The following is a 21655-nucleotide window of genomic DNA, read 5'->3' as shown; positions in this document are numbered from 1 at the left end:
TTATTAAAAGCAGTTTTAGAATTTGCTGAGCAATGATTTGAATAAGTTGTCACCCCATAGCTTGAGTCGTTTTTAATAATAAAGTTCTTTTTATGTCATACTCTGATTACAAAGGCCGTGTTGATTTTACAAAAATTATGAATCTGTAATTAAACCAATAGCTGCAGCATAAATAGAATTTGATTACAGTCCTGTTAATGTGTCCCCTCGCTTTATCATTACTTTAATGCTAGCTATGCCCTCCTGTATGTCTGCAGCTAATTGATACACTAAAATAAAGTACAATTAATTACTTTAGCAAATAAACAAATGTCATTCAACACGTCGAAAAAAGAACCACAAAGTTCGGTGTGGGATGAACAGCGAAATACCAAACTACCGGTAAGTGCAAATGTTTTGCAAAATTTAATTCCCATTTAACTGACTTAGGTTATAATTAACAACATTTTGGAGATATCGGCCGTACATTCTGCAGTTGCAAAGAGGTACCGACAGTAATAACTTGATTTCTAAAGAAATATTGTCGAAAGTTATATGTGTAAATGAATAGTTTTATAGTTTGCATTAAAAATGCTTCCAAAATATTGTTCCAACCACTGAAGATGAGGGGTATGTATTAGGTGACGTATTTTTGTTTTTATTTTTCGCTAAACACACAACACACTGTTGTCATTGAAAAAACAACTTAACTTTTTATTTTTCAGGTTTCTGACAAGATAACATGCGAAGAATGTGACATTACCTTTCACCGACCACCACCAAACCAAGGTTAAAAACGATAAACATTGCAAAAATTTGTGTATGTAATGGGTCACTTTTATCAGATCGAATAGCATTTGACAAATTTGACCCAAACGGAATCCCAGACCCACCGGAGCAATCGAATGGCAATGAGGATCAAATCCCAAAGGATACACAACATACACCCATGCAGGTTAGATAGTTATTTTTATTTCGTTGTCTTTTCAAACCCCCAGGGGAATAGTCTTTTACACTACTATGAAATACTTGGATTTGGAAAAGTAGTCGCGAATTGGATTGCAAAAGTCGTCGCAGGTTAACATCAAAACATTTATTACAAAATTTTGTTCAAAAATATGCTTATCCTTTTTAAGATATAACACCTCGTTTCGACGTGATATATAGCAACGAGCGAACTAAAGTAACACATTAAGTAACAAATCATACTGTTGTAATATGTCACCATTCATATTCAAAAGTGCAAAAAAAACTAGATAATTAAAAATAAATAAATAAAATTGTCCTAATGACCAATATGATACAAAAAGTATCGTAGTAATGCAGGGTATTGTACAATATGTCTTATTTGTAAAAGTGCAAATGTGGCATTTCAAAGACAGTGGTATTCAGCACAGTTAGAAAAATCAATAAAGTTTAAAATTGGATTTCAAAACTGATGATTGTTTAATCATTACAGAAAAATAAGTAGAAAGTCCAAAAGCTCATTTCAAAGCTACTAACAAATACCGATAAATGACGTAAAGAGCGCGGTTATTTAAATTTACAGTAAGAATAGAATAGATTTGGGGACTAAATTTAACAAAAAACTGAGTTTTTGACTTGACTTTATTGTTATTATTATTATGGAAGCATAGACTAAACCGAGTGATCTTAACTCTCAGCACTTTTTACACAAACTGCTTTTAACATGTTTGAGTGTGCCACATACCGGAACTTAGCAAACCTGTATATTAAAAGTTTCTATATTATTAGTTCTAGGAGAGTTACTTTTCATGTATTGATTTGTTTGCTATAATTGTATTAACTCTATTATCTTTTTGCCATCTCGACTTCCAAAATCATTTATGTAATTCCAACAACGGCACTTTAATTTAATCGTTGTATACCTTTATTTTTTTCGGGTTTTAGTTTGGATTATAGAAAAAGATTTGATGTGGGTCTAAAATTGGTGCTCGATTGTTGAACAAATCAGCAAATACCTACAATGTATGCACCTATGTTGAACAGGATTATAGGTGCCCTGTATACATTTTAGGGGCTTTCAGAAAGCTGTAAACTATGGCTGATGGACGTCATTGTAATATACCTACTCTTTTGAAATTTTGTTGCTTTTTTGTTTTATAGGTTCTGCCTTGTCCACCATTTCAGCCAGCAAACCAAGTAGGAATAATAATTAAAAAACAGTATTTAGTAAAAATATAAAAATATACAAAAAAAATTTAAAGCAATTTTTAATCATAGATGAAGACCGCATAACTTCAATATTCTCTATTCTATTAACTTTGTTTGAACGGTGTTTTTGAATCTCAGTTAATAATTTTAACATTTAGCAGGAGCAAACAAACTGACTAAAAACTGTCACAAATCTATGACACGAAGTCAAGCTCAAATTATTCTGTACAGATTTTCAACAAGATTAAGATGAGAGAATTTAATTCAAACATTCCATCTCCACCACCGCTTCCTGTAAACCAATGTAAGTAGATTATGTTAAAAAACTATTGCTGTCGTCGTTGGACACTATTTTTGATGTTACCAAACAATCATTTCAGCCCGAATTGCATTTGACAACTTCGACCCTAATGGAACCCCAGCAGAAGAACCATCACAAATAGATGGGGATGAGGGTCGAAACCCGGATAATCAGCTGCAACCAGAACGAAACCAGCCTCGTAGCAACTAATGCTTGCCCAAATGTACTTTAAAAACTATGCTTTTGCGTTTATTTGCCATAGGTTTAGAATATTGTTGGCCCTTTCCAATGCAGATGGATGAACTTGTAATACACCTTATTGTATTAACCTTATTACTATTTAAAAAAGCTTCTCTCACTATTTGGAAAAGCTTCTGTCATAAATGTGGCTAAGGGATGTAAAGATTAAACTCTCATTGGACGAAGAACTGTATGTTTTTTAGATATCATGCATGTATCTATAAAATATTCAATCAATATATGTTTCTAGTAGCTATTAATATATTGATGCGTGGCTTTTGAACTAATTGTCTGAATTAAAAATCGCAAAATTTAAGTAATCAAGCTAAAAACCATGCAAAATGTACAGCTTATCTGACAAGAGCGCCTGTTGGAAGTACGATACCATATATACACTTCATTTTGAGAAGGTTTTTTCGTCATATCCTGGAAATTGCGCGTCAAAGTGTGACATGACGTGGCCAATGTTTTGATTTTGTTTCTTGTGCGTCTGTATGTTTCTCGTGGTTAAATCTTTGTCTACACTTTTATATGTGCAAATTATCAGTTCTAGAGAGACCAGTTAGAAAATAAATGTGCATTTTAAAAGTTCAGGATGAACTAAGAGACAAATGTGCTAACTGCTAAGACATGGTGATTTAGACATTTAACAAGGTTTAGAAGGAAGCATTCAAACCATTTGCAAGTGTAAAACAAACAACATTATCAAAGGTATAAAAGTACAATATTACACCCTTTGTAAAAAGTGGGTGAATGTATTTAACAAAATTGTATAAACGGGGACGATATACATAATCGAACGTTATGGAGAAATCATCTAAAACATGTGACTTTTTTGCCAAAGATAAAAAACGTTTCATTTTCCAATTGTTTTTAGATGTTACCTAAGAATTGAACACTTTGTTTCATTTGCATCGGGTTATTTCCCATTACACTTGACAAGTCACTTTGTGTAAATGTAAGTATTAGGGAAACAATACAATTCTGCGTAAATATATTATCGATCGTTTTTGGCGGAGTTTGTTTGACAAAGATCAGAAATTTCCCTACCGGTTTGCTTGAATTGTTGTAAATCAAAACTTAAACGTTTTCTAAGCCAAAAAAGTTATTTAAAAAAACAATTATTTTTTTTATAGTTTACATGAGTTTCTAGCAAATTGTTTAAAATCTAAACATTTTTGTCTGATTTGATTCATTGAAAAAAAAGTTGTTGAATACAACAATGTCACCAGAAGAAATGGAGCATTCACTACGGAGGAGGAGGTGGAGTTGTAAGTCGAGTTCCGGTTTGGGCTTAGGGTTCATTAAAAAAAGGCTTTTTTCGGGCTTCACTTTACACTCTATGTTAGTATTTATTGAGCTAATTTAACTAGCTAAGTTAAATTAATTAAACTAGCCAGTTGCTGAAACTGGCCTAATGTCAAACAGCCCAAAAACGCCTTGCTTAAGACCAATTATCTATTGAGTTTCTTGCCTTGGTCTTTCCTGAGGCTTCAATGTATAGGCTTGTCCATCAACATTTTATACTTTTACAACTCTACATAAATAAATAAGACAAATAGTGTTTTATTCGATATTATAAATCAATGCAAGTACTCCCGGGGTACACTGCTCTTAGTTTAATTTCCCCGATTATATATTAGTTGCATTAACACACTGCGGTTCCATGGTCACAAGTTGCGCAAAATTATTAACATTTTTAGTGACTTTAAGGATGCCCCTATAGCCGTTTAGGTTTAATCGTGTTAAAGCCCAATAATTGTGGTTGACTTCTTACTGAGGCGGTTTGCTTTTATAGTGAACAAGGAGCTGTGTGACCGCTACTTGAATTTCTGTTTTGTCTCTGCCCCACAATGGACAGGGAGTCCCGCTTTTCTTATCATAAAACCAATGTCAAAAAGAAGTCTTCTGGAAAGCGTAAAATATATTTTCCACAATTCTTAGAAATATCAGGTCTTGGTTAAGATTTAATAACAATTCAAAACGAAACGTAACTACAACAGTCCTGAACGTATAGGCAACATATGTGAGTTTCCGTGCATTCCAATTTTTTTATAAATAACTCCCCAAACGTATTTACTTAAAAACGGTTTATGCTCCTGGCATTTGGACTTGTAGTCATATTTAAATATAATGCTTAAACTTGTTTTGCAAAAACTACATTTTTCACATGCTGATCAGCGTTTTGCATTTTAATCTTGATTACGCAGCGTCCAATACCGTTCTCACAGCACACACTTTACACAACAAAGAAAATAATCATGGGAAATTAAACACACAAAAAGCTAATTTACAAACAAATGAATGTATTTTAAATTATTGTGGATGAATAACAAACAGTTGACATTCTTTTTCAAAGAAATTGGCAGTTCTTTTAAGGCATTATTACAAACGAATTTATGTGATAAGCTATGCTAATCCACCAGACAATTCGACATGTTGCAATGACAACCATTTTGTTCACAGTAAGCGAAGACAATTATTTCCTCAAATGTAAGAAGTTGAGATAAAAATCAATTCATAAACGGGATGAGCGCTGAAGCGTCCATGCAAACCAACGATCAAGGCAAATATATACATAAATTAAAGTATGCCAGCACATTGAAGGCTTTATATCGAATTAGTCAAACACCATTCTTACTAGAAAGCGCATTCCTACATGACAAGGTGTAAACTACAAATTTAAGTATTGTGTATTTAATTTTTTATGATTTTAATTGTTTTTAATTTTTAAAAAAAGTTTTCATGATTAACTTTTTGTCAAATTTAGAATGCTTAAATAGTTATCGCATTAATGCAAACATTTGTAAAACATAAGAAAATTACACGATTTACTCCTTTTTCGGGGAAAATTTTTGTGTTCGAGGATGAAACTTTATCCAACAACTTCAATCACTCTGTCGCCTTCTTCTACTGCACCAGCATTGTAGGTCACAGTCAATTCCGTTGGGCAACTTGTAATTGCCCCGATAGAAGATACATTTTGTCTCACATATTTTTTGGCCCTAGTAAGTTGATCTTCAATTGCTTTTGAGTAAAGCAATGGATTGAGAGCGCTGTTGATTGGAAGCAACATACAAGCACTCAACACATAAGCATCTGGTGGCATCCTGATTCCTCCAACACTCAAATATCCCATAACACAAATTGGAATCCAGCAACAAAAGTCGGTCAAAATCAACCTCGAGATTCTTTTCTGCATCTTGGAACTGACATCATTGCTTCTGGCTTCTTTCATGCGGTTGCTTTGTTTGTAGAAAAGAACGTATGCAATCACCATGTAGATGAACATAAGGAAGTTGATGGTGATGAGGAAAGTTGAATATTCCCAAGCAAACTCATTGGTTGTGGCAAATAAACGTGGCATACAAACGCTTGTTTCCCCATAATATCCAAACTCTCCTTTGATTGGGTTGCGAGGAAATGCCATTGTTATAGTTTGTTTCACATCGTTCCAACCCACCGGTTCTACACCAGTAATTCTTTCAGCAAGAAGTGATATGTTTTTTCTGGAAACAAAATCATTTCCAAAAATGTTGTTTGGAAACCAGACATCAGTTGTAAAATATTCTGAATTGACTTGAAGTAAGGGGATAATTGCCAAAACCGCAGCCAAAATCCAGCAAATCAATTCACCAAATAAAACTCTAAGAACACCCATATTTCGGATTGTAAATGGTTTGAAAGCTGATGCAAGGCGAAACGTTGTCATGGTTGTCATTGTAAACGCTGATGCCTCTGAAGAAATAATTGCAAGTGCTCCAAGTCCTGAACACAATCTACTTGATCGCCATTCCTTGTCAAATAGACAATACGAGCCAGAAAATTGTGTGGCTTGAACTATAACTGCAAGCAGATAAATTCCCATGAGGAAATCTGAGCAACAAAGGTTAAGAATAAAAATACTGGTGTTAATAAAAACATGTTTGTTTCTGTCTGCATTCCACAAGCTATGAGCAGTTGCAATAAACACAAACAAATTTCCTCCCAAGGCTAACACAGCTGTTATCCAAAAAATTACCCGGTATATTGGATTGGCGATCATTTCGTTGACATCTGCAAATGCGTCTCCAACCAAGTTTACACATTCGTCACTTCCGTCCGAACAATCGCGAATTCCATTCTGCACCAGTTTTATTTCAATCGAAACAGGTTGTTTATTTGTGCAATAAAACCTTACTTTTTCGCAACGGCATTTGCTTTCGTCAGATTCATTGTCACAGTCGATAATTCCATCACAAACAGTTTTTCTGTCAATAGAAACCTTGTTTTTGCTTTTGCAATAAAAGCGAATATTGGGACAAAGTCCTGAGAATTCATCTGAACCATCGTTGCAATCAATTTTTCCGTCGCAAGCCTGCGAGTTGTCTATGCTGATTTTTTCTTTAGATAAACAATAAAATCTGTTTGGGCAATTCACTTCCCCAAACATCCCAAGACGATCATCCATTCCATCACATATTGAGTTAAACAAAAGGTCAAATTCATCGCCATTTTTGAACCAATACTGAAACCAATACCTTAATGGTGGGTTGTCAGTTTTTGCACACCTAAATACTTCGTCAAGTCTAAGGTGTTTGGTGTCTTCTGGCAAACACTGAGTTTGTTTCAAGTTATTAGTAACCGAGCAGTATTTCGTGTTAATTTGGTTAACACATTGCACACTTGAATTGCACAACTTTCCACTTTGATCCATACAAACAGATTTATTTTGACAATGCATCTGATTTGACGGACAAGAACCCCTTATATCTTTACACAAACTTTGATTCAAACATAAACACTCATCAGACATATCAAAACAATCCACAATACCGTCACAAACTTGCTTTGGGGATATGATTAACTTTTTATCCAGGCACTGAAAACATTTAAACTGTCCGTTGACGAAACAAAGATCATACCTATCAGAACATTGAGCCACTGAATCGTAAACGTTAACTTGGGGCAAAACGCAATCACCTAGTCTCGATGATCCAGAGCATTTAAATCCAAATCCTGACTTGATTTCGTCGCTTTTGTCACTGCAGCTAATTTCTAAGTCACAGAAGTTGTTACCAGCTATCATTTCTTCATTTTCACAAAGAAAAACCTTCTGACAATATTTATTTTTCCTTTCGTTGCAGTTTGATGAGACACAAATCACATTCTTGTTTTCACAACGGTCGATGTCATCAACACACGACGGTTGGATTACCGTGTTGCACTCTTGTGGGACTGGAGAATGTACAAGATACCTGACAAGCTGCTCACTCTTACAAGTAGTGGCAAACATTGTGCAAGATTGACATGTAAAGTTTGTGATTGAACACAGTTCGTCACTTCCATCAAAGCAATCCTTAAATCCATCACCAATCCAGTTTACAGGTAAACATCTGCCAGTAGATGTGCGAAGTTGGTTACCAGGATCGCGCGGACATCTTGCGTGAACTCCAGAGCAGTTGCATGTGTAATGTGTCTCATCACTACCATCAAAACAGTCACCATTTCCATCACATAACAAAGATCGGTCAATACAACTACCCTTTGTTCCGATGCATTGCTTCGTGGCAACACATGCACATTGAAACTTTTCGGCGGGGCAGGTGCAATTAACTTCATCACTCCGATCTCCACAGTCATTACCTCCATCACATTGATATTTTTTGTCGATGCAACCATGATTAGTTGTGCAGTTCTTTGTTTTGTAACAATCACATTCAAAACTATCAGCTGGACAAGTGCAATTAACTTCATCACTCCAATCTCCACAGTCTTTATCTCCATCACATTGATATTTTTTGTAGATGCAACCATTATTAGTTGTGCAGTTCTTTGTTTTGTAACAATCACATTCAAACGTATCAGCTGGGCAAGTGCAATTAACTTCATCACTCCAATCTCCACAATCATTCCGCCCATTGCATTGCCATTTGTTTTTTATGCAACCACCATTTAAAGTTGTGCAGTTCCTTGTTTTGTAACAGGGGCATTCAAACGTATCAGCTGGGCAAGTGCAATTAACTTCATCACCCCAATCTCCACAGCCATTAATTCCATTACAATGCCATTTGTTTTTTATGCAACCACCGTTTACAGTTGTGCAGTTCTTTGTTTTGTAACAGGGGCATTCAAACGTATCAGCTGGGCAAGTGCAATTAACTTCATCACCCCAATCTCCACAGTCATTTCTTCCATCGCAAACATAATCAATTTCGATGCAACCATGACCTTCAGTGCAATTGTTTGTTTTGAAACAATCACATTCAAACTTATGAGCTGGACAAGAGCAATTAACTTCATCACTGCCATCTATACATTCTGTGTTTCCATTACATTGCACTGCCCAAGATGGCCCACACCCAATTACACCTTTACAAGTTGTATTGAAGCAGTCACACTGAAACCTGCCTTCGGGACAATAATCACCAAACTCATCACTCCCATCATCACACTGGTTATTCCAGTTGTTTACCCACCACATCTCAATGCATCCTGGATTTTTACACCGACCAAACTTGTGACAAGCGCATTCGAACATTGAAGAAGGGCAGGTGCAGTTGGGACCACGATACGGTTCCTCGCACACCGAGAGATTTTTTGGTTCTGTGAATCAAATAAGCTTTGAATAAATAGTAATAATAATAATCAAAGGATGTCTAAGTCAATAAGAAGTAAAGCAGAAATGGAAATGTGTTTTGGCCCGATTAATAAGTTCTCAGTCGGTAATGAACATAATCATACACATTTATGCTTTGCCAAATGATGAAAAACACGTGCATTTGTTTTCATTGTATAAATAATATCGTTTTTTTTTCGTGTAATAGATTTCAGTTTTTGTTCAAATAGTGATATTAAAGACTAAAGCCTAACATTGAAGGTTTATCAAATAAAATGATTTCTTACTTGTATAAGGTCGTGGAGCGAGACTGAGATCCTCACCCGGACATTCACCGTCCACGCATCCGACGAAAAACAATAGAAACAATAACCACATCATGTATAAGATTTCTATGCAACAGCTATCAAAAAGACGTATCCTTGATTGATCTATAAAAACATACAACTTTTGCATGTCATATAGGACAGTATTTTCCAACCTATGGGTCGCAACGAATAATGCAGACAAAAATACAACCAAAATAGTAGAAATTCAAGCTCATTGGTCGCGATAAACCACAAAACAAAATTTGTCCAATTCCAGGTCAAAACTTATTACAATGTTGAAAGCACATAAAAAATTTAGGCAAAACGAAACAGGTACGGGACTTTTTCGGCTTTTTTTCACCGGGCCTGTGTAGCTCAGTTGGGAATGCTAGGGAGACCTCTGGTGGTAAAAATGACCATGAATCTGACATAAAGTAAGACTCAGCGTTGCAAAAAAGGTTGCTGATCCCTGCCCAAAAGGTCTGTGGCCTATAGTTTAATAACCACTGGCTAATAGATTCAACTAAACTAATAGTGTATTTTGTTAGATTAATACTAGTTGCTGCAATCTTCTTTTTGATTGAATTATTATTAGTTATTATGGGTCCCCTTCTATGAAGGGGACACATATTGTTTTTGTCCGCATTTATTTCTTTTATTCTTTTTTTCTGTCTAACGCTGGTTTGTGATACGCGTTTGGTCAAGAAAGAGTTCTTCAATTTTTTTCAAATTTAGACACATGATAGTTATTAATCCAAATTTGATCCTCCTAAAGTTTGACCCCGAATGACCCAGCGGTTTACCCACAGGCCCCCAAATTCACTCATTTTACCCCCTAAACCGAAAAATAATAAGTTTAAGGCCAGAAATACAAGCCCTAATATGCTGAAATGTTAAACAATTGGTTGCAGTAGGCTATTCGTTTAGTATTCAAAAAATTGCCTTAATCGGCCAAATAGTTACTTGTACAGCCCATAATATGTGTACACTGTCAGTCAGATAGAAGTCTCAACTCTCAAGGGAGTAATTCACTTGTTTACGATTAAGGCGGGTGAATGCAGCGGGAGTGCTCAGCTTGACGTCCAGACGGACGTTTTACGAGACGGTCGTGTCGGTGATTAGAAATCAGCTGTTTTGGCACAGCTATGCTATGTCGTTTTATTAAGTTATCATGTTTGGAAAATTGTGTTTAAAAACTGACCTTGAACGACAATATCAAGGTCAAAGCATGAGATTAAATTGAAAGTATTTTTCCTGTTTTTATTTACTGTTTTTTTTGTAATTATATGACAATAATGATGCAAAAAGAATACGGACAAAACTTTTAAAGTGGGGTGAATGCTAAAGTTGGTTAGGTTTTTCCCTAAGAATGTAGAAATAACCAGGACGTTTGTTAACCGTAAATCCGCACAAACGCGCATGTGGGGACCCATTTGTTTTTGCTGGCAAAAACAATCATAAGTGTAGATGAAATGATGTGTATAGTAAATTGGTAAAATTCGCATAGAATATATAAAATGGAAGTACATCAGAAAGCCACCTTTCCAGTTGTATTTAGATTAACTCAATTAGTATTATAGTTAATTTGTATGAATAAATTGCATTGAATAGCGTTTTTTTGTATGACTAAATTAATATAATTAAATGTATGTTGTGTTAGTGAATTAGTAATAGTAGGTGTACTCTGATCGCCTAATTAATAATATTTAGTGTTGTTGTGCAACTGAATTAGTATTAGTTGCAGTATTTTGGTTGACTGAATTAGTATTAGCAACTATATTTTGTTTGACTAAATTAGCATAACTTACTGCATTTTGGTTGACTGAATTAGTATTACTTTAGGTATTTCGTGTGACTGAATTAGTGTTAATTACTGTGTTTTAGTTGACTAAATTAGCATCAGTTAAAACTTGATTGCTTAAGACGGGATTCTTAAACCAGATTCGCACGACCTAATTCGAGTAGGGTACGAACAACTGAAGCAAACCAGAGAACTAGTCTGCAAGAACACAATCTTGAGCAACACTTTGGAAAACCTGCAAGCCAGGGAAGGCGTTTCAATTGTGAGAGAAGCTCCAAGTTTCCATCAGAGAGTTTATCGTCGCTATCGGTGTTGGATCGCATTACGTCGAGCTCCGCCCTCCGTTGGCTTTTGGTCCTCGCAACAAGGAGAGCAACCAACCGTCATAGATTTGGACGTTCATTGCACCACGTCCAAGAACAACTCCCGGTTCAGAAAAAGGAGCTACGCTGAATTAGTGTAATTGTTCCTGTCTTTTCTTTGACTGAATTAAGTATTACTTGGCATATTTTGTTTGACTGAATTATTATTAGTTGGTATATTATGTTTGACAAGATTGGTATTAGTTACTGTATTCCGTTTGACTAAATTGACATTATTTGGTGTATTTTGATTGACTGACTGAATTAGTATTAGTTCGTGTATTCTGTTTGACTAAATTGCTATTAGTTAGTGTATTCCGTTTGATAAAATTGGTATTATTTGGTGTATTTGGATTAACTGAATTAGTGTTACAGTTACTGTCTTTTGTTTGACTGAATTAGTGTTATAGCTAGTGTATTTTCTTTGACTGAATGAAGTATTACTTGGCATATTTTGTTTAACTGGATTAGTATTATTTTGTATATTGTGTTTGACTGAATCAATATTGGTTACTGTATTTTGTATCACTGAATTAGTATTAGTTAGTGCACTTTGTTTGACTGAATTAGTCTTAGTTAGTGTATTTTGATTAACTGAATTAGTGGTACAGTTACTGTCATTTGTTTGACTAAATTAAGTATTACTTGGCGTATTTTAATTGACTGAATTAGTATTATTTATATTATTTTGGGTGACTAAATTAATGTAAGATGTGTTTTCACTGAGCTAGTATTTGTAAATGTATTATGTTTGGTTGAATCAGTGTTAGTTACTGTATTTTGGTTAACTGAATTAATATTAGTTCGTTTTTTGTTTGACTAAATTGGTATTAGTTAGTGTATGTTGTTTGATTAGTTTTCTATTACTTGCTGCAATTACTTGAATTAGTATTAGTTAATGTATTTGGATTGACTAAATTAGTGTTATAGTTAGTGTATTTTGTATGGGTAAATTCATATTGGTTAGTGTTTTTGTTTGACTAAATTAGTATTAGTTATTATATTTTGAATAACTGAATTAATATTAGTTACTTTATTTTAATTGACTGAATTAACAATCTTTAGTGTTTTTTGTGTGGCTGCATTGGTGTTATTTACTGTATTTGGTTGACTGAATTAGTATCATTAAATGTCCTTTTTTGACTGAATTAGATTTAGTTAATGTGTTCTGTTTGACTAAATTAGTATTATTTAGTGTTTTTGTGTGACTAAATTAGTGTTAGTTACTGTATTTTGATTTAATGAATTAGTTTGATTAAATGTATTCTGTTTGACTAAATTAATATTATTTTGTGTTTTTTCTGTGACTAAAATAAGTATTAGTTACTGTATTTTGTTTGACTGAATTAGTATTATTTGAGGTATTTTGTGTGACTGAATAACTATTAATTACTGTATTCTGTTTGATTGAATTAGTATTGGTTGCTGTAGTTTGGTTAACTGAGTTGATAATCGTTTTTTTTTACTAGATAGTTAATTGATATTAGCATTATTTTATGTATTTCGTTTCACTGAATTATTGTTAGTTACTGTATTTTAGTTGACTGAATTAGTATTACTAAATGTATTTTGTTTGACTGAGTTAGTATTTGTTAGTGAAAGCACTAAGAACAACGAATTAACAACCGCTTCACAGTGCATCATTAACGAAAAGCTAACTGAAATCTCACAATTTAATTCATGGAGAAAATGACAACAATTGCTTGGACCTAAATGCAACCTTTTACTGATATACAAAATCGCAATAAATTCTGCTAGGAGCAATTTTTTTCAAATGAATAATTCTTTACATCAGTGGTTCTCAAACTTGTACTGATCGGATATTTCTAATGCTGTGTGCCACCTAAATCTTGTTTAAATGGGTAGACCAACAGTTTTTCTTGACTACACTAGCTAATTTATAAAACTAACATGTTAGCAGTGCCTAACAAACGTCCAAGACAGTGGTTGTGCCAAATCATGGCTGATCACTTGGGTCAGTTGAGCAACAATTCATGATGTGGCTTGAAGTAAGTTTAGAAGAAAGCTACTCGCGTACCACCTGAAAAGCATTGACGTACCACTAGTGATACGTGAACTACATTTTGAGAACCACTGCTCTAAATAAACTGTAATGGCCCATTTACTGATATGTCTCGACATGTTTTAATTTTAACAACAAACCTTTCTATTTACGTTTTAGAAACTATAAATAGGCTAGGCTAGTAAAAAACGAGCTGTTTTAAGTTTGATCGGCCGTAGCAACTATAAAACAACAAGCACGGCTAAAACTTTGTAATTCATGCAGTGTGTTCTTATGCATTTTAATTTGATGAGCACTTTCTTGTATCTTTAAAAAAGAGGTGGTCCTTACTTCCAGGTTTAGGTACCGTCTTTACGCATGCCATACAAATAACAGATAACTTATACAGTACTATTTGGTCAAACCGAATTCGATTAATCCGAATTTTCGCTTAATTCGTACAAAACTTGAGGTACAAATGATTTTTAATGTAAATTCGATAGTTCGCCTATCCTGACAATGTTTTATGTAAACGAGTCCGGAATAACCCGGGTTTTTTGTGCGAATATGCTACAAACCAGCAATCTCTTTTTCTAGCACTGTGCTACTCATTTTGTGCCTTACTGGTCCCTTCGCAATTTTCTCGAGCACTCGCGGTCCAGGATAAATGTATTTATGAAACTAAACATACCTAAGCGAAACAAAACCACAGTTATAACAACTATAGGCGTTAATTTATTCCTTGCAAAATTATTCCAATAACAATATGATGGTTGAATTTAGTTCAGTTTCGCGATCCTTCTGAATTCATGTAGTGGCCCCCTAAAGGACCGCGGACCCTAGTTTGAGAACCGCTGCAGTATAAAAAGTTTGAAACTCAATATCTAAACCTTACCTTGCATCTTCCTACTCTAGCCAGCATATCAGAAAGCTCAGGGTTCTTACGTTATATTTATAGCTCTATGATTTGTATAGCACGGAAGTACCAAGAAGGGAAATTCCTATCGAAACCAGTAAGTTATAAAGACGGATATATAAGATTCCCCTAAGCGTGCGCAACAGACAATAGACAGATGATGAAGTCTATTGACTTAAATAAGGAAGTTTAAACTTACAATGGACTTTGCAGACAATAACTAAAGCACAATCTATTACTTCATCTATATTGTAGGTTGCTTGATACAATCAACCCCTCACATGAAAACTTACAAACAGGATATTCATGGCATGAGCGATAAGACACAATTGAAAGTTGCACAAGGGGAACTTTGAATAATTGAAAAGAATACTGCATTAAGCTCGAGGGGAATTCGTAAGCTTGCAAAGCCGTGCATGCAACAAGCGCTACGGTTGACTGCACCAAGCTCGTTAGGAAACCCGTTTAAGCTTGTAAAGTCGTGTATGTAACAAGCGCAATGGTTGACTGCACGAAACCAGTCAGGAACCCGCTTTAAGCGTACAAAGTCATACTTAAAACAAGCGTCATGTTTGACTGCACGAAGCTCGCCAGGAAACCGGATTTAAGCGATCAAAGTCATGCATATAACAAGCGCTGTGGTTGACTAAACAAAGCTCGTTAGGAAACCCGCATTAAGTTTGCAAATTCGTGCATACTGCAAAGGCCATAGATTGTATAAAGCTCGTTAGCAAACCATTTAAGCGTAAAAAGTCATGCATACAACAAGCGCTGTGGTTGACTGCACGATGCTCGTTAGGAAACCCCGTTTTAGCTTGCAATGTCGTGCATGTAACAAGCGCCATGGTTGACTATAAACGAAGCTCGTTAAGAAACCCAGTTTTGGTTTACAAAGTCGTGTATATAACAAGCGTCATGGTTGACTAAACGAAGCTCGTTAAGAAACCCGCTTTTAGCTTGCAAAGTCGTGCATGTAACAAGCGCTATGGTTGACTGCTCGAAGCCAGTTAGGAACCCGCTTTAAGCGTACAAAGTCATACTTAAAACAAGCGTCATGTTTCACTGCACGAAGCTCGCCAGGAAACCGGAAGCTCGTTAGCAAACTATTAAGCTTCCAAAGTCGTGCATGCAACAAGCGCAATGGGTGACTGCACGAAGCTTGATAGAAAACCCACTTTAAGCTTGTAAAGTCATAGATGTAACAAGCGCCATGGTTGACTGCACGAAGCCCGTTTGGAAACCCGCTTTAGGCGTGCAAAGTCGTTCTTGTAACAAGCACTGTGGTTGACTGCACGAAGCTCGTTAGGAAATCCGATTTAAGCCTGCAAAATCGGGCATGTAACAAGCGCCATGGTTGAATGCACGAAACTCGTTAAGAAACCCACTTTAACCGTACAAAGTCACGCATGTAACAAACGTTGTGTTTGACTGCACGAAGCTCGAAAGAAAACTCGTTTAAGTTCGCAAAGTCATAGATGTAACAAGCGCTATGATTGACTGAACGAAGCTCGTTACGAAACTTGTTCAAGCTTGCAAAGTCATAGGTGTAACAAGCGCCATGGTTGATTGCACGAAGCACGTTAGGAAACCGGATTCAAGTGGGCCAAATTATGCATGTAACAAGCGCTATGTTTAAATGCACAAAGCTCGTTAGGAAACCCGCGTTTAGGCTTGCAAGGCCATGTATGTAACTAGCGCTGCGGTTGACTGCACGAAGCTCGTTAGGAAACCCGCTTAAAGCGTGCAAAGTCGTTCATGTTTCAAAACAAATGTTACATGCAGTAGATTAGACGTAGTAGATTTAGATTGTCTTTTTCAAAAGAAAAAGTCCACATGCTAACTAACTATTACGGTGCCATCCAAAGTACATTCTTTGCCGTAGATAAATAGGGACGTTTTTTGGCTTTCGCTATTGACGGCCGCATCACAGGTCTATGTTTCAATAACGGCCGACAATGTGTTCAGGGTTGCCAGGTTGGCCCGTTTCCGGCCAGAATCGACCTTTTTGGTCTTATTCCAGAGGTCTTGGCCGAAAAAATGATTATGTGTACAATAAGAGTAAATAAAAAACAGCACTTAAACGCGTATGTCTGCTGGGCCTCTCATGTAAAAATCCTGTTCTAAACTCATACAATCCAAGATTGATGTTTCAACTTCGAATATCTGCATTCAAACTGAATAGCATTTCTGTGTAATTGTTAGACAGCACAAAATAATCGAAAAACTTTTATATAATTTTGTTCCACACATCTTTTAAACAGAACAGACACACTTTAGGTAAGGCAAAAAATAATATCAAAGTATGTACCACTTTAAAATAGTTTGCGTGGTAACATGAATAACATTATTTAATGAAGATTGGTTTATATAGGTGGGCAAAAAATTGGTTAAGCTATTTGTTTGGCAAAGATTTTGCAAAAGCTTGCTAAAACAATGCATTTATAAGCTCATTAAAGTACCTAATTAACCATTTTAGTGAAAAATATATGTAACAAATGCTATGGTTGATTGTGACTGGCTTTTGAACATACAAGGCATACCAAAATTTAAATTTTAAATATACGAAGCCTAAAAACCATAAAGTTAAGAGGTTATGTAAAAATCACATAAAGGAACTATTTCAAAACATTACTGTACATGATAGAAAGATAACATCTTTAAATAGGTCAAACACATTAAAGTTTTTCAACCACCAAAACACTAGCACCACCACCACCATTACAAATACCAGCACAACCAAATTCACCTGCTTTTAATCTATGTGCCAAATGGGCCACAATTCTGGCACCCGACATGCCAATGGGGTGCCCGAGTGACACAGCACCGCCGTCGGCATTAATCTTTGCTGGGTCGATGCCAAAAAGTTTAATATTCGCCAATGCCACAACACTAAATGCCTCATTTATTCCCCATAATGCAATTTGGTCTTGTCGGACCCCAGCCATCTTAAGCGCCTTCGGTATAGCGAATGCAGGGGCCACTGAAAAGTGTTTTGGTTCTACAGCGGCATCTGCAAAGCCAACGATTGGAGCCAATGGTTTCAGACCAAAATTATTAGCTGCTTGCGCTGACATGAGGCATAATGCAGCTGCCCCATCGTTTAATGTGCTTGCGTTGCCAGCAGTAACAGTTCCATTCTCAGCTTGAAAAACTGCGTTGAGTTTTGGAATTTTGTCGAAATTCACTGTTTTGAAATCCTGGTCTTCTGACACTGTGATGTCGGGTTTCCCACGCTTTCCTAAAAAAGATAAATTCACATTAATTAATCATGATCAAATAATAAATTTTGAACACTATATACGGATCTGTTCATAATTTAATGGTAAAAATAATGGCCCGAATAGAAAAGCCACATGCTTTATTTTTGAAATGTTTCGGCAAATGCTCATGCAATCATCAGTAATATGAAGGTCACATCAGTTACACCCGTTTATATACACTTTATATCACAAATGATGGCATGAGCATTTGCTGAAACATTTGAAAAAATAAAGCATGTTGCTTTTTTTGTCTATTTGGGCCATTATTTTTTACCATTAAGTAACGACTGGAAATGTGACCTTACTAGTTATCAGTTTAAACATGAAACAGTACACAACAGAAATAAAAGCCATTAATTGACATTTAAGTAAGCTGCAGACAGTACATGCTGTTTTAACACAAAATGTCTTATCAATACAGCAGATTTTGGTAGGGTATGGGTTTAAAGCCTTTTACTTCTGTAACAATCTGGCATGGTGTATATGGCTATGCTAGCTTGTACAAGCAATGTCTTGTCACCAAAGTGTTTAATAGAGCATATATATCAATCATGTTTCATATGCATATATAAGCTATTGCTGCCAGGCATATAGCAAGTTTATAGAGCTCTTCTGGCAAATGTATTTTTATTCTGACATTTCAATGTCCTATGCAGGTCGTCTTCATCAGGGTAAATAACACTGAATGCGACTAGTACAGAGCACAATAACAAAGGAAAATTCATGAATTCGAAAATCAAATGTCGGAATAAAAATACATTTGCAAGAAGAGCTCTATAAACTTGATTTATCAAACATGTTTCATATGCAATCAAATTGTACAGGAAGTTTTATCCAATATTTGTAAAATATACTTTACAATTTACCTTCAATAATGTAGTGTTTTATAATGTGCCGGTTACCATCGTGTGTCGTCTGTTGCATGAACCGTTGTGTGCATTGTTATTCTACCTAGCGTGAGCTGATGGTGTGCTGCGTATTGGACAGCAACATAATAAATCTGGTATAATCCCGCAAAGCGTGAGTGAGACGCTATATTTGGCGACGAGGATCTGTTTTACATTTGTTTTATCAACATTTGGGTTGATTGTGGATCTTCCTGAAGGTAATGGAAGGAAATCCTGACCTCGTGGGAATGTCAAACAGTGATGTCGGTGCACCGAAACCATTTGATGTTCAAGACGGTGCACATGGTTTATCTCAACGCTGGAAACGTTGGAAACGAGCTTTCAATCTATTCTTGGTGGGAAAGGGAATCACGAGTAGCGTTCAGAAAATGGCACTGTTGCTACATACTGCAGGTATGAATGTGCAGGAAATTTACTATACACTAGTAAACGAGGAAGATGACAACAAGACCTATGATGAAACTTTTCAATGAGTATTTTATACCAAAGTGCAACATACCTTTTGAAAGACATTTGTTTCGTCAATTGCATCAAACAAATGACGAATCAGTTGATCAGTTTGTATGTCGATTAAGACAAAGTGCAGCTACTTGCAATTTCGGAAATGAAGCAGATGACCAAATTCGTGATCAAGTAATTGATAAATGTCACTCAAATGCACTACGAAGAAAGTTTCTGGAAAAGGATACACTTACCCTTAAAGATGTCTTGTCAATGTCCAAAGCATTTGAAGCTGTGAATTCCCAAGCAAAAGTGATGGAGGAAAGCCAGTAAGTCAACTACATTGAAAAGCCTAAAAAACGTCAGGTTGCTTCGACATCAAGAAAAGAGGGAAAAACCTGTTTTGCTTGTGGCCAAAAGGGACATTTTAAGAAAGATATGATATGTCCAGCTAGAAGAAAAGCTTGTGCTAAATGTGGTAGAGTTGGACACTTCAAATCAAAGTGTTGGTCCAGTGGTTTCAATCCATCACAATATAATGGTGAAGAGGGGCATCGTCCATTGGGAAGGCGGTCGAATAATAACACTGTTCAAAATGGAATAGAGAAGGAAGATGGTGATGGATTTGTTTTCGGTCTGAAACCTTTATCAGAGTTTTATGCAGTGACACTGGTAATTGGTGGTGTTACATTGCCAAATATTTTTGGTTGATTCAGGGGCATCAGCAAATATTGTTGATAAGGATACATGGGAATGGCTGAAGAAGCAGAAAATTAAAGCAGAAACCAGAAAGTCTGCAAAGACCCTGTATGCATATGGAAGTAAAGGGCCTCTTGCTACATTGGGTACTTTTACAGCTCAGGTGAAGTCTAAAGACAGTCTTCATGAGTGCACGGCAGATTTCAATGTTACAGAAAGAAAAGGTCACACCTTGTTGGGAAAGCGTACTGCAGAAGTGTTAGGATTACTACACTTGGGGCCAAGTTGTGTGAACTCTGTGTATGATGATGTTTTGTCCAGATATCCAAAATTGTTTTCTGGAATTGGTCTGTTGAAAGACTACAAGTTGAAGCACATCAATGATAAAGTTCAACCTGTGGCACAGCCTGTGAGAAGAATTCCATTTCAGCTGAGAGAAAAAGTGGAATTAAAACTTGAAGAGCTGTTGAAGGAGGGGATAATCGAAGAAGCACCTGAAAGGCCTACTCGTTGGATTTCTCCATTGGTGGTTATTCCTAAACCTGATGGTGACATTAGAGTGTGTGTGGATATGCGACAGGCTAATACAGCTATCGTGAGGGAAAGACATCCAATACCCACAGTGGAAGAGTTGCTTTATGAGCTTAACGGAAGTACTGTTTTCAGTAAATTGGACTTAAAGTGGGGATTTCATCAAATTTTACTTGATAAACACAGCAGGCATATCACTACATTTAACACACACAAGGGATTGTACAGGTATACTAGACTAATGTTTGGTCTAAACTCTGCCCCAGAGAAATACCAGAAGATTATATGGGATGTTTTGAAAGGATGTCAAGGAACTGCAAACATTGCAGATGATGTGATTGTACATGGGCGTACAAGGAAAGAGCATGATCAGAGGTTGTTTGCTGTGTTGGATAAAATGTCTCAGTGTGGTCTGACACTGAATGCTAAAAAGTGCAAATTTCGTATGGCTAAACTTACCTTTTTTTGACATGATTTGAGCAAGCAAGGGATTAATCCAAGTGAAGAGAAAATAGCAGCAATCCAGTGAAGCAAGATCTTTTATGGGATTGGTGCAGTATTCTGCAAGGTTTATTCCCAATTTGTCTTCAATTGCAAGACCCATTTTGGATTTAACAAAGAAAACTGTCAAGTTTACATGGGGCAAGGCCCAGGACATTGCATTTGTAAGACTGAAGGATTTAATTGTGAAAGCAGATACACTTGCCTATTTTCGTAATGACTGCACAACAAGAGTAATTGCAGATGCTTCTCCATACGGATTGGGTGCAGTTCTGACTCAGTGGCAATGTGGTCAATGGAGAGTTATATCTTATGCATCAAGGCGTCTTACTGATGTTGAAAGAAGATACAGCCAAACGGAACGAGAGGCATTGGCTCTAGTTTGGGCTTGTGAGAGGTTTAATTTGTACCTGTTTGGAAAGAAGTTTGAATTAGAGACTGACCATAAACCACTTCAGTTTATTTACTCAAAGTCATCTAAACCTCCAGCACGTATTGAACGTTGGGTGCTGAGACTGCAAGGGTAAGATTTTAAAGTTGTTTACAGACCAGGCAAAACTAATATTGCCGATGCATTGTCAAGACTTAATTTAGCATGCTGTATTGACAACAGTGTTTCTGAGGACTTCATTG

The 21655-nt window shown here is 36.0% G+C and overlaps 1 long non-coding RNA gene and 1 pseudogene across 1 annotated transcript; one reads left to right on the top strand and one right to left on the bottom strand.

Moving 5' to 3' along the window:
• Window positions 1-719: 719 nt before the first annotated feature.
• Window positions 720-2586, top strand: LOC145220175 (uncharacterized). The gene is made up of 5 exons (XR_013858018.1): window positions 720-768; window positions 825-934; window positions 2107-2142; window positions 2386-2458; window positions 2535-2586. It is a non-coding gene; the product is annotated as an uncharacterized LOC145220175 (long non-coding RNA).
• Window positions 2587-17357: 14771 nt separating this feature from the next.
• Window positions 17358-18866, bottom strand: LOC145219301 (acetyl-CoA acetyltransferase A, mitochondrial pseudogene; annotated as a pseudogene).
• Between the last annotated feature and the right edge of the window lie 2789 nt (window positions 18867-21655).

This window comes from Phallusia mammillata, chromosome 3 (assembly GCF_965637545.1).
Source record: "Phallusia mammillata chromosome 3, kaPhaMamm4.hap1.1, whole genome shotgun sequence".
NCBI classification, from domain to species: domain Eukaryota; kingdom Metazoa; phylum Chordata; class Ascidiacea; order Phlebobranchia; family Ascidiidae; genus Phallusia; species Phallusia mammillata.
Note: the sequence above shows the minus strand (reverse complement) of the source record. Positions and strands in the feature narration are given on the sequence as shown.